At 36.6% G+C, this 18,876-nt stretch overlaps 1 protein-coding gene across 1 annotated transcript in view; it reads left to right on the top strand.

The window, feature by feature from the left end:
- LOC131280359 (sodium/potassium/calcium exchanger 1-like) overlaps nucleotides 1-18,876 on the top strand; it is a 232,745-nt gene that overhangs the window by 49,973 nt on the left and 163,896 nt on the right. Inside the window, exon 6 of the mRNA XM_071218410.1 lies at nucleotides 1,393-1,413. The gene's annotated coding sequence lies outside the window, so the exon portion shown is untranslated. The remainder of the gene's footprint in view (nucleotides 1-1,392; nucleotides 1,414-18,876) is intronic.

The raw sequence follows: 18,876 nt of genomic DNA, 5'->3' as shown, positions 1-18,876 counted from the left end.
TGATATTATTTGGTGAGACACCATATTCATACATTGTTAGTTATTTGGATATGGTGTCCTTTAATTCTTTAAACATATTTAAAATACCTGGCTGAATTTTTGAATAGTAAGTCCAATGATAGTCTCCCCAAGGACAGTTTTTTTTTTTCTGGTTTTTTTTTGTGTGTGTGTGGTTAACTTTTTTCTTGTGTATTGCCTATACTAACATATTTTTTCATCGTCTCATAATTTTTTGTTGAAAAACAAACATTTGAATGATATAATAAATCTCTGGACATCAGATTCTCTCCCTCTCCAGAGTTTGTTGTTGTTCTTATTTGTTATACTTGTCTTGTTTATGGGCTTTTCTAAAGTCTGTATTCCTGGTCGAGCATGGTCAGTGAAGCCTCTTATCCACTAGCTTAGTGGTGAGCTAGTGGTTGTCAGATAATGTCTTAACCACTTGGACCAATAACTCTTCCTGTCTTTGCTGAGGGACTCTGTGTGCATGCTGAGGCGTTCCTTTAACACTCAGGCAGACAGTTGACAAGTTCACTCTTGTTGGTGTACTGGCTCTAAAAGAGCCAGAGCTGAGAGTTCAGGCCTCTATCTTTTTCTGAGGTTTCTCTCATCTCTGGTTCAGGTGAAATACACTTCACATTCTCATGGCCTTGACTAGTCACAGAAATATGTCAAAGTTTTTCAAAGCCCCTGTGGACATTTCATTCCATAGGTTTTTGGGTTTTTTTGTGTGTTTTTATTTTTAAACTTGGTGAGAGTCTATTGTTTGTTCCAAACGTTATCAACCATCTTAGGGAACCAGAATGTTAAACAATTATCTGTAATGTCTTTCAATATACCTACCAAAAAAAAAAGACTCTTTACGTGAATTCTCTCTCTGTCTTTGTGTTCTTGTTAAACTGTATTTCAAATCTACATTTATTTTTTCAAGGATGTGACTCTTTGGGTTTCATCTTAGCATTCTCTCTCACACAGAAAGGGCAAGGAGGTGAGTGTTAAATACAAGATCAAAAAGGCCTCATCTTTGAAAGGAGAAGCCAATCAGTGGATATCATACATAACTGAAAATAAAAGAACTCACATTTTCAGAAAGATCTTTTCAAATATTTATATAAATTCCAGAAAAAAGAGCCTACATTCAAGTATTGAGTGCTTTTAATTTGGGAGAAAAAAATTGACTATGAATGTTTGTGACAGGGTTTTGCTCTAAGCCTTTAACATTAGTTGTCTTTTCAAAACTAGAATATTTATATTTCTTTCATGAAAAATTTAATATGATGCTACATTGGAATATTCCAAATAATATTTCATTAATAATAAGAAAAGTTAATAGAGAAAATTACTCTTCCTTTTATAGTCAATTAAAAAATTTCTTTGTTTTCTTTGTTCTAGCTGAGACTCCACAATCCTTTTGTAAGTTCATTTTCAATTTCTCACATCTATTTTACTCTCCTTGATAAAAAAAAAAAAGAAGAAGATTCTCAGGCTGTTATACGTTCAAGTCTTTAATTACCCTAGACCAGAATACAGAAAGAAAATATTAATTTCCTTCTCTCAGGCAAATCACATTCCTGTTAATAGATTTATGCAATCTAAGAAAGACAATAGAACTCATCATTATGCTCTCTTTCTGTTTGTAATCAGGGGTTGATTTGATGTGCTAATTGTGAAGCTTTTGAGCTCAGTGGATATTACCATATCTGGATAGTAAAACCATCCATGAAGGGAGTATCTAAATCCATATTAGGCAAATTGAAATAAACCAATTACTTCACTTCCCTCCTTAAGCTCACTCATACAAATGACTTAGAAACAAAGCAAGACACAAACCTAAAAAAAAAAATCTATAAAAACATAAGGAATACAAAAATTAACTGCACAGCCAAGAAGATTTTTCACAGGAAAGGTGATATAATACCAAAGTATACATGTATAGATGTGACTGAAGTACATAGTCAATCAATTTTCAGTAAGAGAGAAAATCCCTCAATAACCTTTATGAGCATAACTCAATGAGTTGAAAGGCCTTGATGAAGAGTGGAGTTGAGGATTCCCTCATGAGGAAAAAATTCCACCTGTGGACAAAGGCCATAGCCAGACCCCAAAATTTCCATGCTGTCTTTCCTAGCGGCCTGCTTTACATTTGGTTAGGCAGCCTGGAAAATCAAATAAGCCAATTACTTGTGATGAACCTCTAATAAAAATCTACTGATTCTGCTTATCTGGTTGAACTCTGCCTCAAATACCATTTTGAAAGTGAAAAAAAATCCAAAAACAATGCCTCCACTAGAAGATTAGCTAGTCCAGCTGGAGGATTGAGGGCTCTTCAAATGCTCTCTTCAGAGAGAAAAGAAATTTGATTGATACCCACATGTCTTTCAAAAAATTAAGAGATTATACACTTCAAAAAAACTTTTGACTTGAATTGTTGTTTAGTGCAAAAAAAAGTAATAAAATGGAAGAACAAAGGAAATCAAGTTCCGAAGGGGTGAAAAATGTAAAATCAATGGAATAAAAGCATAGCTACCACTCAATTAAGAAATGAATAGCAGGAGTTAGAGGAAGATGGCATCGGTATAGGAAAACACAGCTCAAGTCTCTTCACAAAAGCAAATGAAAAAGGGCCAAAAGCTGTCTAAGGTAACTGCTTTGAGGGTCAACAGATCAGGTGAGTGCTGCACAACTCCCAGGATGGTGAGGGAGAGAGAGTCATAGACATTAATCCTGAATAAAACACCTGACTCACTGCAGATGACTGAGAGGGTAACCGACATCTTCCTCCCTTTCAGCTCTTACAAGAAAATAGGGAGGGTATGTCCGAGGGCTTCTCCTCAGTGATTTCAGCCAGCAGAGCCTGCGTTGACTCTTGACTCTGGCCAGACCAGGAACATGGAGGTTGAAAGAAACACATCTGGAAAAGGTTGGCATATGTCCATCATATGCTGACCAGCAAGGAAAATGCAAGGGGAAAAACTACTTCTTGGTCACTCTTTAGCCCCAACCCTGGGAAACAATCTACACCCAATTAGTGAGTTCCTGGACAGCTTTTGATAACTTAAGCTGGCCATTTTCTTTTATTTGTTTATTTTTATTCCCATATATAGAGGACTGCCTTGTCTGTCTGCTCATTGTCCACTCACCTTCTTTAGGAGGCACTGGAAACTGAACCTGGGACCTCTGATGTGGGAAGCGAGTGCCCAACCACCTAAGCCACTTCTGCTCCCTGCTGTTTGAAGCATCTGCTAGATGCAGCATCTGCTGGTTGCCTCATCTGCAGAGTCTACTTGGTTGCAGCATCTTGCTGGTTGCAGCAATTGCTCCTTGTGGCATCTACTCATTGTGGCATCTGGTCATTGCAGCATCTGCTCAATGAGACATGTGCTCATCATTTTTAGGAATCATGGGGAACTGAACCAGGACTCTCCCATGTGGAAGGCTGGCACCCAATTACTTCAGCAATATCTGCTCCCCAAGTTGTGCATTATTAAAGACAAAGAATAAATTGTACCAAAAGTCAAAGAAGAGCTATGGGAAAAAAAAACAGTAGGTAAGAGAGATATTGGCCATGAGAGTAAATTCACCAATGTATTCAGATAATCAGACATCACAAGCCATAATAGAAAATAGAAACAGCAGGCCCAGCCAAAGGAACAAACCAAATACCTTAACGAGATATAACATTTAATACAACTATTCAATGATAATCATACAAATCTAAATCCATTCAAAGAAATGAAGGAAAATATGACTAAAGAGATAAAGGAAATTAAGAAGACACTGAGTAAACATAAAAACAAAGTAAAAGCCTGCAAAGAAAAGTAACAGTTTATGGGAATCAAAGACACAATGGAGGAGAAAAAAAAACATTAGAGACACATAACAGCATATTTAAATATCTCCAAGACAGAATAGTGATATAAAGGACAAAACAATCTAACTGTAAAAGACAGGAGAACAGAAAGAGGAAGGATTAGAAAAAATTGAACAGGATCTCAGAGAACTGCATAACAGCATGAAATGCATAAATTTATGCATTATCAGTGTCCCGGTAGGAAAAAAGAATAGAAAAGAGGCAGAAAGGATATTTCAGGAAATAATGACTGAAACTTCCCAACTCTTATGAAAAACATAAATAGAAGTATAAAAGAAGGACAATGCACCCCAAACAGAGTAAATCCATATAGGCTTTCTCCTCCGAGACACCTACTACTCAGAATGACAAATATCAGAGATAAAGAGAGGATTCTAAAATCAGCAAGAGAAAGACAAAGCACCATATAACAGGGAGCTTCAATAAGACTGAGTACCAAGCTCTCACCAGAACTCACGGAATTGAGAAGAAAGTTTTACGATGTATTTTACAATGAAAGAGAAAAACTGCCAGCCATGAATTGATAACCAGCAAAACTGCCCTTCAGAAATGAAGGTGAGTTTAAAGTCTTCAGAGACAAACAAAAACAGAAAGTATGTTTACAAAAGACTAGAATTACAAGCAATACTAAAGGGAGTACAGCAGCCAAAAAGGAAAAAAGACTGTGAGACTTGAAGAACAGTATAGAAATGAAGATTATTAGGAAGGGTAAATTTAAGAGTCAAGACAGACAACAGTAAATAGTGATAACAGAAAGCCAAAAGTTAAGTGGGAAAATAAGTAATGTCTTTACAGTAATAACATTGAATATTAATGGCTTTATCTCCCATTCAAAAGACATAGACTGATAGAATGGAGGGAGGAAATGAGCCATCTATATGCTGTCCACAAAAGACTCATCTCAGATGTAAGGACACAACCAGGTTGAAAGTGAAAGGATGGAAAAAGAGAAACCAAAAAAGAGCCGCAGGAGTGATACTAATATTGGACAAAAGAGATTTTAAATGCAAAGATGTTATAATGGATCAAGAAGGTCATTACATAATTATAAAGGGGGCAATTCACCAAGAAGAAATAACTACAGTAAATATTTATGCACCTAACCTGGGTGCCCCAAAATACATGAGGTACAAATTGGCAAAACTGAAGAGAGAAATGGATGTCTCGACAATAATAGTTAGAGATGTCAATATACCACTCTCAATATTGTATATAACATCTGGACAAGGATTAAGAAAGAAATGGGTGGCTAGATCTAACAGACATTTATAGAGCATTACACCCTAAAACAGCAGGATATACATTCTATTCAAGTTTGCTCAAGGATCCCTCTCCAGGAGAGGCCATATGTTGGGTCACAAGACAGCTCTCAATAAATTTAAAAACATTGAAATTATACAAGACACTTTCTCTGATCATAACAGAATGAAGCTGGAAATCAATAATGGATGGAAAAAGGGAAATTTCATAAATATACTGGACTAAACAACATACTTTAAATCAGTTCATCAAAGAAGAAATTGCAAGGAAATTAAGCAAATACCTTGAGATGAATGAAAATGAAACATATGGGAGGTAAGCAGATGTGGCTCAACCAGTTGGGCACCCATTTACCACATTAGAGGTTGGAGTTCAGGTCCCAGTACCCACTAAAACAAGACAAGCAGACACCCTCATGAGAGTAAGACATCACACATCACAGCGACAAAATCTAGACACCCATACCCACATCAAGGAGAGCTATATGCCCTCACCTGCCGCAATGAGAACTAGATGCCTGCACCTGCCACAGAGCTAGATGCCCAACCCACCACAACGATAGGTAGACATCACACCAACTCCAAAATGACAGACAAACGAATCCTGCCGCAATGAGAGCTAGACGCTCCACCCTGGCACAACAAGAGCTATACACCTGCACCGCTGCAAGAAGAGCTAGATGCCCGCAACCCACAGCAAGGAGAGCTAGACACCTGCACCCACCGCAAGAGAGAGAGATGCATGCCCCAGGCACAAATTGAGCTAGATGCGGAACCCTGACACAATGAGATCTAGACACCCGGATCCCACCTCACCAGTAGCTTGACTCCGCACTCCACAGCAATGAGCAGATGCCTAGAGGAGCAGATGCCACAAGGCAGCAGACACTGAAGTCCAAGGGGGCAGATGTGTCACAGTCTTTTGGACATTCACCTCCCATGTGGGAGGTCCCAGGTCCAGTTCCAGGTGCCTCCAGCAGAAGGTGAGCAAACAATGAGCAGACAGACAAGAGAACAACCTAGGGGAAAGGAGGTTACAAATAAAATAAATAAATCTTAAAAACAAAAAACCTGGGAGTCCACAAAAGCAGTGCTGAGAGAGACATATATAGCCCTTCAATACTCATATTTAAATAGAAGACAAAGCTAAAATCAAAGCTCTAACTGCACACCTGGAGAAACTGCAGAAAGAACAGCAAACTAATCCAAGCCTAAGGAAAGGATGGTTAAGATCATAGCAGATAAATGAAATTGAGAACAAAAAACGTAGGAAGAATAAACAAAACTAAGTTTGGGTCTCTGAGAAGATCACAAAATCAACAAATCCTTAGCTAGACTGACAAAGGAAAAAAAAGAGAAGATGCAAAAAACTAAAATCAGAAATGAGAGAGGGGACATTGCCACTGACCATGCAGACATGAGAGATCGAAAGAGGATACCGTGAATAACTGTACATCAAAAACCTAGAGAATGCAGACAAGATGTACAAGCTCATAGAAACACACGGACAACCTACACAAACCCTAAAGAAATAGAAGACCTCAACAAAAAGTAAAAGAGATTAAAAGTCATCAAAAATATCAGAACGATGAAAAGCCTAGAAAAGATGGCTTCACAAGTGAATTCTAACAATCATTCAAAGATTTAACACAAACCTTGCTGAAACACTTCCAAAAAACTGAACAGGCGGTAATGCTATCAAATCCATTATGAAGCCAGCATTACTCTAACACCAAAACCAGATAAAGAAATTACAAAAAAAGAAAATTGCAGGCTAATTTCTCTAATGAAGGTAGATGCAAAAATATTCAACAAAATACTTGCAAAGTGAATCCAAAGGTATATTAAAAGAATTGTACAACCTGGTCAAATGGGTTATAGGCCAGGTGTGTAAGGTGGTTCAACCCAAGAAAATTAATCAGTGTAACAAACCACATTGATAAATTGAAGAAGGAAAATCACATCATCATCTCGATTGATGCTGAAAATGCTTTTAACAAATACAACATCCTTTCTTGATAGAAACACCTGAAAAGACAGGATTGGAGAAAACTTTCTCAACATGGAAAAGTGTATATATGAAAAACCTACAGCTAGCTTTGCACTCAAGATGAAAGACTGAAAGTTTTCCCTCCAAGATCAGAAACAAAGCAAGGAGGTCCACTGTCAACACTGTTATTCAATAATGAGCTAGAAGTTCCAGCTAGAGCAATTAGGCTAGATAAAGAAATAAAAAGGACCCAAATAGGAAAGGAACAAGTAAAACTTTCGCTATTCACTATGATCTTATATCTAGAAAAGCCTGAAAAAATCCACAACAAGGCTACTAGAAATAATAGACGAGTTTAGCAAAGTAGCAGGATACAAGATTAATAGGTGAAAATCAGTACCATTTCTATATACTAGGAAGGAGCAATCTGAGGTGGAAATCTGCAAAAACAAATTCCATTTATAATAGCAACTAAAAGAATCAACTATTTAGGAGTAAACTTAACCAAGGACATAAAAGACCTGTATTCATAAAACTAAAATAATTGCTAAAAGAAACTAAAGAAAACTTAAATAAATGGAAGTACTCTTCAGGTTAATGAACTGGAAGCCTAAATATCATTGAAATGACCATTCTGCCCAAACTGGCTTACAGATTCAACCAAATTCCAACAAAAATCCCAACAGATTTTTTTGCAGAAATGGAAAACCTAATTAAATTTATTTGGCATGATAAAGGGACCCAAATATCAACAAATGGCTTTTTAAAAAAACAAAGTCGGAACACTCACTTCCTGACTTTAAAGTATATGACTTGGCTAAGGAGTAAAAACACAATGGTACTGGCACAAAGACAACAGATTAACCAATAGATACAAATCATGAGCTCAGAAATAGACACATCTATGGTCAAGTGATATTTTACATTTTTCTCACATTTCTTCTGGGCTTAATATTTCAGGTTTGTTAGACCCTTTCACCATATCATATATATTTTCTACACACTTCTCTGGAGCAGGCCCTCTCAAAACACAGCAGCTTACTTTATCAAAGCCAGCAGGAGAATTGCTCCCTCCAGACTGCTAACACTGAATATTAAATAATGCGAAATTACCATGTAAGTGACTATCTTATCACCTAGACCATATTCTTCTGACTAGAAGCAAATCACCAGTTCTGCTCTCATTCAAGAGAACACTATACAAATATGTGGCTTATTAAGGATCATCTTTGATCTCTCTACTACAAAAAGGTAAAGAAGATCAATCAGGTATTGAAGAAAGAAAAAGAGACCTCATCTTCAACAGTTGAAAGTCAGTAGAAACTTTATAAAATGGGAAATACAAGATATCACAATTTTGAGTAGAGGAAAAAAAGTGTTCCTTTTATAGGCAAATAATAATTTTTGTTTATTTTCTTTGTGTTTCAACTGAGCCTGTAGAAGTCACACCTAAATACATTTTCACTTTTGCAAATCTGCTTACAGCTACTATTTACAAATAACACTCTGAGTTCTCAGGTTGTAATAACTTCAAGTTTTAGACAAGATTAAAGACATAGATATTAAACTCCTCTCAGATATATCCAACAGAAGGCTGATTTCATTTGCATTCTAGGAAGCATTGTAGAATACATTCTGCTTCTAATCTGTAGGCGATTTGATCTGGTAATTATGAGAATTCTAGACATTCCAGATATTACCATGTCTGATTGTAAAACCACCATTTAAGAGAGTATCAGAACCCATAGTAGGAAAACTGAAAAAGATCACTTTCTTCTTCCTTTCAGAAGCTCACGAAAATGGCACATAAAATAATAAAATGCACATACCTACAAAAACATTCAAAATTCAAAAAAAAATGTGGGAAAGTGGACTTGGCCCAGTGGATAGGGCATCCGTCTACCACATGGGAGGTCCGCAGTTCAAACCCCGTGCCTCCTTGACCCGTGTGGAGCTGGCCCACACACAGTGCTGATACGTGCAAGGAGTGCCCTGCCACGCAGGGGTGTCCCCGCATAGGGGAGCCCCACATGCAAGGAGTACACCCCGTAAGGAGAGCCTGCCCAGGAATGGTGCCGCACACATGGAGAGCTGATGCAGCAAGATGACACAACAACAACAACAACAACAAACACAGATTCCTGTGCTGCTGACAACAACAGAAGCAGACAAAAAGAAGAACATGCAGCAAATGGACACAGAGAACAGACAACTGGGGTAGGGGGGGAAGAGGAGAGAAATACATAAAATAAACCTTTAATTTAAAAATTTTTCAAAAATTAAGTGGAGAGAAAAGCAAATTTTACCCAGGAAAACGATGATAATATTTGATTCAACTAAGAATATTATTTATATAGCCATGATGTTAATAACACAACAAACTAACAAAAAAACTGATGTGGTTTATTGGAAAGAGTGGGAGATGAGAGTGAATAGAGAAGGGTAGAAAAACAATCAAACCCTTTTGTCCATAGTAAAAAGTCAATGAATATTATTCAAATTTAAGAAAGCATGAAAGAGCAGAGAGTTATTATATTAAGATAATCAAATATCATTAAATTGCCTCTGCCCTAATTTTTAAGTGAAAAGGTCATTGTAGGTAGGAAGGGATGGTGAGAAAATGGGTACTTTCTTTCCAAAAAATAATGTGACTCTTAAAACAAGTATTTTAATGTAAGAAAAATTAAACTTAAGTACACCATGAACATTTTACCTTCTATTCAATTATTTTAGAAAGTTAAGGAAAACTAATATCCTTATAATGGGCAACCAACAACATATTTTTATGTTTTTTGCAATTTCAGATGTGACTTCAAAACCTGTCAGTAAGTCTCTCTTTTGAAACTCAAATTTTGTGTGTGTTCATTACCACATGACTGTTGTCGCTTCTAGATTTGTAAGTTTTCTCTTTTAAATTTTGAAAATTTTAGATTATCTTTAGGTTAACATAGTCATTTATATGTGTTTTTGTAGGACCTGTTTCAGGACAATCTAGTAAGTTCTTTTATGGTTCCTTATCACTATTATGTCTTGGTCTGTTAGGATTAGAAAAGAATTGCTTTTTCCTGCAGCAAATTTCCAGTAGCAGTTTTATAAATGCCATGATTAAAAGACTATTACTGGAGTATGAGGTTGAAAGTGAAAACTTGAAACACTTATTTGCCTTCAACAGCTCTTGAAATCATCTTATATTAAGAGAAAAAAATATTTTTAAATGGCAAGACTAAAATGTCTACGAAATAAGGGGGAAACCATAAACAGATTAAAATCTGAAACAAAACTAATAAGACTGAAAAGCAAATGGATGAGTAATGACTAACTTCATTGATGCCCAGAACATGATGCAAAATATATTCAGGAGGGCAAATCCTACACAGAGATAAATGAACAGCAGAAAACTGAAGGACGTGTTTCTCTTCATTACTGAATGTAAGGTATTGTTGTCTCCAACTACTGGTGTATGTTTTTTCAGCAATTTTATTGAGATATATTTTCATATACCATATATTCTATCCCAAGTGCACAACTGCTGGCTTTTAGTAGGATCACAGACTTGAGCATTCATCATCACAATCAATTTTAGAATGTTTCCATTTCTCCATAAATTAAAACCCCATAATCCTTAGCCATTACGTCTCACCTTTAGAACAGCTCAGCTTTTATCATAGTTATTCTATTCTTCTACATCTGATTCTAGCCCTGAGTATGCAGTACAGTTTTTAAGATTGCTCTGTTTCTGCAATTGTTTCACCCCAGGAGAGCTTTCTTACCTGGCTTTTACTCTGGCAATCATGATCTCTTGTGTATTATTGCTTTGCCTCTATAATTTTTTTACTCTCCTTTCATTGCCTTTAGGGCAAAATATGGGAGGAATGTCACCACAGAGAGGACTTTCTCAAGTCAGTTTTTTCAGCCAAATCAGGTTTCTGTGTACCTTACAGCTCTGCTGTTGAGTGCATATATGCTTACTGTTGTTATCTGTTTTGAAGGATTGACAATTTTATCATTATAAAAACGCTTCTTTGTCTCTAGAAGAATTTTTGTTTTAAAGTCTATTTTGTCTGTCTTTAGTATAGCCACTCCATCTCTCCTTTGGTTACCCTTCTTAAATTGTTTAACTTTTTCAACCTTTTTCTTTTCAATCTATTTGTGACTTTGAATCTAAAGTGTGTCTCCTGTAGACAGCATACAATTGGATCGTCTTATTACCTATTCTCCTAATTTCTGCCATTATATGGGAGTATTTAATTCCTCTACATTTACTGTAATTACCAACAAAGTAGTACTTATATATGTGTCATTTTCTGATATTTTCATATGTGTTGTCTTTTCTGTTTTCTTATTCATCCATTACTGCTTCCTTTGCATTAAGCAGATGTTTTCTAGAAAAACATTTGAAATCCTAGGTCATTTCAGTTAGTCATAATTTTGAGTTATTTTCTTTGAGATTGCCCTGGAGATTGCAATTAACATGGTTACTTGTAGCAATCTAGTTCAGATTACTACCAGCTTCATTTCAGTAGGATACAAAAACTTTGTTCCTATCTATCTTCACTCCCATCCACCACCCTTGGCTATTACTGCCATATAAATTGTTTTTTGCATTTTCTACCATTACCACAGAATATAATTATTGTTTTATGCAGGTGTCCTTTAAACCAAATAAGAGAAAAGAGTTACAAGCAAAAATTACATTTCTACTGCCTCAGATATTTACCTGTGTAGTTACCTTTACTGTTACATCTTATTTCTTCATGTGCACTCAATTTACTCTCTAGTATCTTTCACTTTGGCCTGAAATCTCCCTTTAAAGTATTTCTTATGGGGCAGGTCTACTAGCAACGAATTCTCTTATTTTTTATCTGCAAATATCTTACTGTTTCCTTCATTTTGGACAAATAGTTCTACTTCATAAATAATTCTTGGTGACAAATCACTTTCTTCAGCACTTTAAGTATATTGTCCCACTGTTTACTGGGCTTCCTAATTTCTCATGTGAAATCCACTATTAACCTTATTGAGGATCGCATACATGATATGTCACTGCTTTCTTGGTACTTTCAAGATTCTTTCCTGGTCTTTGGCTTTTGACAGTTTGATGATGTATCTAGAAACTCATCTCTGATTTTATCCTTGCAGTAGTCTGTTGAACTTCTTGAAAATGGATTAGTCAAATTGAATATATTTTCTCATTATTTCTTCAATATTCTTTCTGCCTCCTTTTTTTCCCTCTTCTTCTAGAATTCTCATTATGCCTATGTTGGTAAGCTTGAGGGTGTTCCACTGGATTCAGATTATATAGTCGTTTTACTTTATTCTTTGTCGTCTTATTCCTCAGACTGAATAATCTTAATTATCTATATTCAAATTTGCAGGTGCTTTCTTTTGACTGCTCAGATATGCTGATAATTATTTCTTTTCAGTTAATATACTTTCAACAACAGAATTTCTATTTGGTTCTTTTTTTGTATATAGCTTATTCCTCTTTATTGGTATTCTTTATTTGCTGAGACACCATACTCGTACATTGTTAGTACTTTGGATATGGTGTCCATTAGTTCTTTGAACTGGTTTAAAAGCACTGGTTTAATATTTTGTTTTGGGGAAGCAGATGTGGCTCAACTGATAGAGCGTCCGCCCACCACATAGGAGGTCCAAGGTTCAAACCCAGGACCTCTTGACCCGTGTGGAGCTGGCCCACACACAGTGCTGATGCGCGTAGGAAGTACCATGCCATGCAGGGGTGTCCCCCACGTAGGGGAGCCCCACACACAAGGAGTACGCCCCATAAGGAGAGCCGGCCCACATGAAAAAAAAAAAAATATATATATATATATATATATTTTTTTTTGTTTGTTTGTTTGTTTGTTTGTTTGTTTTGCAAGTCCAGTGACATGCCTCTCCAAGGACAGTGTTGTGGGGGGGAGGTTAACTTTTTCTTGTGTATGGGCTAAACCTACTTATTTTTTTAATGTCTCATAATATTTTCTTGAAAAACAAACATTTAAATAATATAATTTATGCCTGGAAATGAGATTCTCCCCCTCTACAAGGTTTGTTGTTGTTCTTATTTGCTATACTTGTTTTATTACTGGCTTCTCTAAAGTTTGTGTTCTTTGTCATGTGTGGTCACTAAAGTCTCTTACCCACTAGCTTAGTGGTCAGCTACTGGTGTGACAGAAATATCTTAACCACCTGGACCAATAGGTCTTCCTGTCTTGGCCGACAGGCTCTGTGTGCTTGTTGAGGCATTCCTTTAACACTCAGGCAGGTTGTTGGCAACTTCACTTTCCTGTTGGTATAGTGGCTCTAGGATGACCAGAGCTGAGAATTCAGGTCTATCATTTTTTTCTGGGATTTCTCATATCTCTGGACATGTGAGCAACCCCTCACATTCTCATGACCTTCGATAGTCCATGGATTATGTTGAAGTTTTACAAAGCCCCTATGGACATTTCATTCCTTGGATTAGGTTGTGGTTTATTTAAGCTTTGTGGGGAGTCTATTGTTCTAAATGTTACAAACCATCTTAGGGAACAGAAATTAAGTAAATTCATTGCCAATTTCTCACATCTCTTTTAGTCTCCTTGATAAAAAAGAAGCTTCTGGATTCTCAGGCTCTTATACCTTCAAGTCTTCTAATCACTCTAGACCAGAATATAGGAAGAAAATATTAATTTCCTTCTCTCAGGCAAATAACACTCATGTTAATAGACTTATATAAATTCAGAAAGACCCTAGAACCCATCAGTACCCTCTCGCTCTGTTTATAATCAGGGGATGGTTTGGTCTAATTATGAAGCTTTTAAGTTCAGTGAGTATTACCGTATCTGATAGTAAAACCACCCATAAAGGGAGTATATAAATCCATATTAGGCAAATTGAAATAAACCACTTACTTCACTTCCCTCCTTAAACTCACTCATACCAATATCTTAGAAACAATAACAAAAGACAAAAAGCTGAAAAAAATAATCTAAAAACCCAAAAAGCATGCAAATGTTAACTGCACAACAAAGAAGACTTTTCACAGGAAAGTTGATATAATATAAAATGATACATGTGTAGATGTGATTGAAGTCCAGACTGTTAATTTTAAGGAATGGAGAAAATCCCTAGATAATCTGGATGAACGTGAATCAATGAGTTAAAAGACCTTACCAAAGCAGAATTGAGGATTCCCTGATGAGGAAGAAATTTCACCTGTAGACAAAGGCCATAGCCAGCCCTAAGTTTCTATGCTGCTTTCCTGATGACCTGCCCTACAGATAGGTTAAACAGCCTGAAAAATCACATAACCCAGTGATTTGTGATGAACCTCCAATAGAAATCTACTGATTCTGCTTATCTCATTGAACTCTGACTCATCTACCAGTTTGGAAGTGAAAAAAAATCTCAAAATAATGACTCCACTGCAGAAGATCAGCTAGTCCATGTAGTGGAGAGCTCTTCAAACGCTTTCTTCAAAGAGACAAGAAATCTGATAGATACCCACATGTCTTTCAACAAATTAAGGGATTTAACACTATAGACTTTTGAAATGAATTCTCATTTAGTGCAAAAAAGTAATAAAATGGAAGAATAAAGGAAATCACAAGTTCCAAAGGGAAACCAAAAAATGTAAAACCAATGGAATCATTTAAGAAATGCATAGTGAGAGTTCCAGGACGATGGAGTTGGACTAGGCAAGCAGGGCTCAATTCTTTTCACAAAAGCAAACCTGAAACGGTCTAAAACTGTCCGAGGTAACTGTTGTGGATCAACACACCAGGTCAGTGCTGTGCAACTCCAAGGAGGGTAAGGGAGAGACAAAGCACCCAAACAATGAATGTTAGTTACAAAACCTCAATGGCAGCTGGGAAGGACCTGATACCCCACCCATAAGACATTAAACCTGAGTAAAACCCCTAACTCACTGCTGCCAACTGAGAGGGTAACGGATGACTTCCTCCCTGTCAGCTGTTAAAAGGAAAGAGGGAGGGTATGTCAGAGGGCTTCTCTTTAGTGAATGCAGCCAGCAGAGCCCGCAATGAGTCTTGACACTGGCTAAACCAGAAACATGGGAACACGGAGGCTGAAAGAAACACATTCCGGGAAATATATGCATATGATCATCACATACTGGCCGGCTGGGAAACTGCAATGAAAAAAATTGCTTTTTAGGTCTCTCTTTACCCACACCCCTGGGAGAAAATCTACACCCAATTAGTGAGTTCCTGTATACTACTTTTGATAACTTAAGCTGGGAATTTTTCTTTTTTTGTTTGCTTGTTTTTATTCTAATCCCCCAAGGTGGCTCCCTTGTCTGTCTGTTAATTTCCTGCTCATCTTCTTTGGAGGCACTGGATACTGAACCTGGGATCTCCCCTGTGGGAGGCAAGTGCCCAAACACTTTAGCCACTTCTACTCTCTGCTCATAGAGGAATTTGATTGTCTTCTTTAGGAAGCACCAGGAACTGAACAGGGGACCTCCCACATGAGAGGCTGGAGCCCAATTGCTTGAGCAACATTCCTCCCCAAACTGGGCATTTATAAAGACATAGAATAAGTTGAACCAAAAATCAAAGAAGAGCTGAGATGCCCCACCCTCGAGGCCAGCTGCCTGGTGTCCCGCCCCTGGCCAGCTCCTTTTAGTGGAGAGGAATGGGGAGTCCCTCTTCGTCTTGAATGGGGTGGGGGTATATTGAACAGCTTTTTGAGATCACTGGTTTGTTTCTGAACCGCCGTGCTGGACAGGGACCACTGTAGCCACTGTTTCAGCCGCACCCCTGAGAGAGTCCTCAGGGCTGTTGGTGGTTTAGGGACACACTGCTTCTCAGGGCGTGGACTAGTTTGTGGAAGAGTGCCATCTGCTGGCAGGTCAGGAAAGTGCGGCTAGGGGAGCCGGCAAAATGTTTTTATTTCATCTTTCCTGATCTCTTCCCAGGGATTTATGGAGCGTGTCTGCATCCCATTCATATGTCCCTGGCCCTGCTTTGGTGAAAAAAACTGACTTGGGAAAGTCCTCTCTGTGGTGACCCTCCTCCCAGATTTTGCACTCCTGACAAAAGTAGCTGAAAGCAATGAAAGAAGAGTAAAAAAAATTTATAGAGGCAAAACAATAATAAAGAAGAGATCATGATTCTTAGAGAAGGAGTAGGGAATGGGAGCTCTCCCAAGGAGAAATTGCAGAAATGTAGCAAACTTCAAAAATTGTGCTGCGTATCAGATGTAGAAGAGTTGAATAAATATGATAAAAGCTAGGCTGTTTTAAAGGTGAGAGGTAATGCTAAGGATTATGGGGTTTTTCTTCATGGAGAAATGAAAACATTCTAAAACGGATTATGGTGATGAATGCACAACTCTGTGTCCTATTAAAAGCCATCAATTGTGGATTTTGGACAGAATATATGGTATGTGAATATATCTCAATAAAATTGTTGAAAAACACACACCAGTAGTTGGAGACATCAATATCTCACATTCTGTAATGGATAGAGGAACAAGTGCTTCTGGTTTCTGATGTTTATTGCTCTCTATTTAGGATTAGCTCTCCTGAATGTATTTTGCGTCATGTTCTGTGCATCAATGAAATTAGTCATTACTCATCCATTTGCTTTTCGGCTTTGTTAGTTTTATTTCAGATTTTCATCTGCTTATAGTTCACCCCTTATTTCATAGATATTTTAGTTTTTCCATTTAAAATATTTTTTTTTCTCTTAATGTAATGTGATTTCAAGAGTAGCTGAAGGAAATTGAAGTGTTTTAAGTTTTTACTTTCAGCCTCACATACCCCAGTAATAGTCTTTTAATCGTGGCATTTATACAACAGCTACTGGGAATTTACTGTATGAAAAAGCAATCCTTCTCTAACCCTAAGAGACCAGGGCATACTAGTGATAAGGGATAGAAAACCAACTTACTAGATTGTCCTGAAATAGTTCCTACAAAAACAAACACATATAAATCTGTAAGCTAACTGAAAGATAATATAAAAGTTTAAAATTTAAAAGAGTGAACTTAAAAATCTAGAAGTGATGACAATCATGTGCTTTGTGTATCTTATAGCGCTGCTGTTGAGTGCATATGAGTTTATATTTATCTATTCTGGATGGATTGACAATTTTATCATTATAAAAATCCTTCTTTGTCCCTAGTAAAAAAATATTGTCTTGATTTATTTTGTCTGACTTTGGTATGGCCACTCCTGCTCTCTTTTGGCTACTGCTTTTGCAGGGTTTTACTTTTTTGATCTTTTCCTTTCTATTTGTGAATTTGAATCTAAAGTGTGTCTCTTATAGACAACATATAGTTGAATCGTGTCTTTTTACCTATTCTCCTAATTTTTGCCTTTTTTTCTGCCATATTTAATTCCTCTATATTTACTATAATTACTGACAAGGTAGTGTTTATATGTGTCATTTTGCTGGTCTTTTGAAATGTTTTTTTTTATTTTTCTCTTCATCCATTACTGCTTCTTTTGAGTTAAATAGATCTTTTCTAGAATGCCATTTGAAATACTTGTTTGTTTCTATTAATGTATAATTTTGAGTATTTTCTTTGTGATTGCTTTGGAGATTGCAATTAATTTTGTTATTTATACCACTCTGGTTCAGATTAATACCAGCTTAATTTTGGTAGTATACAAAAACTACAGCTCCTATCTATCTCCATTTCCACCATCCACCCTTGTGCCATTATTGTCATATGAATTTTGTACCATCACCACAGAATATTGCTTTATGCACAGAATATTGCTTTATGCAAGTGACTTTTAAACCATGTAAGAGAAAAGAGTTACAAACAAAAATTACATTTCTACTGCCTCAGATATTTATCTGTGTAGTTACCTTTACTGTTACATCATATTTCTTCATGTGGACTCAGTTTACTCTCTAGTATCCTTCACTTTGGCCTAAAAACTCCCTTTAAAGTATTTCTTTTGGGGCAGGCCTATTAGCAATGAATTCTATTTTTTTTTCTGAAAATGTCTTAAATGCTTCCTTCATTTTTGAAGGATAGTTCTGCTTGATATATAATTCTTGGCAGACAAGTCGCTTTCTACAGCAAGTTAAATATGTTGTCACACTGCTTACTGGGATCCATACTTTCTGATGTGAAATCTGCTATTGATCTTATTGAGGATCACTTGGAAATGAGAAGCCATTGCTTTCTCGGTACTATAAAGACTCTGGTTTTTGGTTTTTGACAATTTCATGATGTGTCTAGGAATGGATCTCTTTGAGTTTATCCTTCCTGTAGGTTGTTGAACTTCTTGAAAATTGATTAGTCAAATTGAATATATTTTGCTCATTATTTCTTCAATATTCTTTCTACCTTCTTTGTTTTTCCTCTTTTGGAATGCTCATTATGCCTATGGTGGTATGCTTGATAGTGTACCACTGGATTCAGAGTATATGTTCATTTTACTTCATTCTTTCTCTTTCTGTTCCTCAGACTGGATATCTCTAATTAACCTATATTCAAGATTGCTGATTCCTTCTTTTGAATGCTCAGGCATGCTAATGATTATTTCATTTCAGTAACTGTACTATTCAGCAACAGAATTTCTGTTTGGTTCTTATTTATATATAGTTTATACTGATCTTCTTCATTTGGTAAGACACCATACCCATACATTGTTAGTTATTTGAATATGGTTTCCTTCAGCTCTTTGAAAATATTTAAAATAGCTGGTTGAATTTTTTCTAGTAAGTCCAATGGTAGAGCCTCCCCAAGTTTCCTTTGGTTAACTTTTTTCTTGTTTATGGGCTATT

This window comes from Dasypus novemcinctus, chromosome 11, assembly GCF_030445035.2.
Source record: "Dasypus novemcinctus isolate mDasNov1 chromosome 11, mDasNov1.1.hap2, whole genome shotgun sequence".
NCBI lineage: Eukaryota > Metazoa > Chordata > Mammalia > Cingulata > Dasypodidae > Dasypus > Dasypus novemcinctus.
This window is presented reverse-complemented; position numbering and strand designations above follow the sequence as displayed.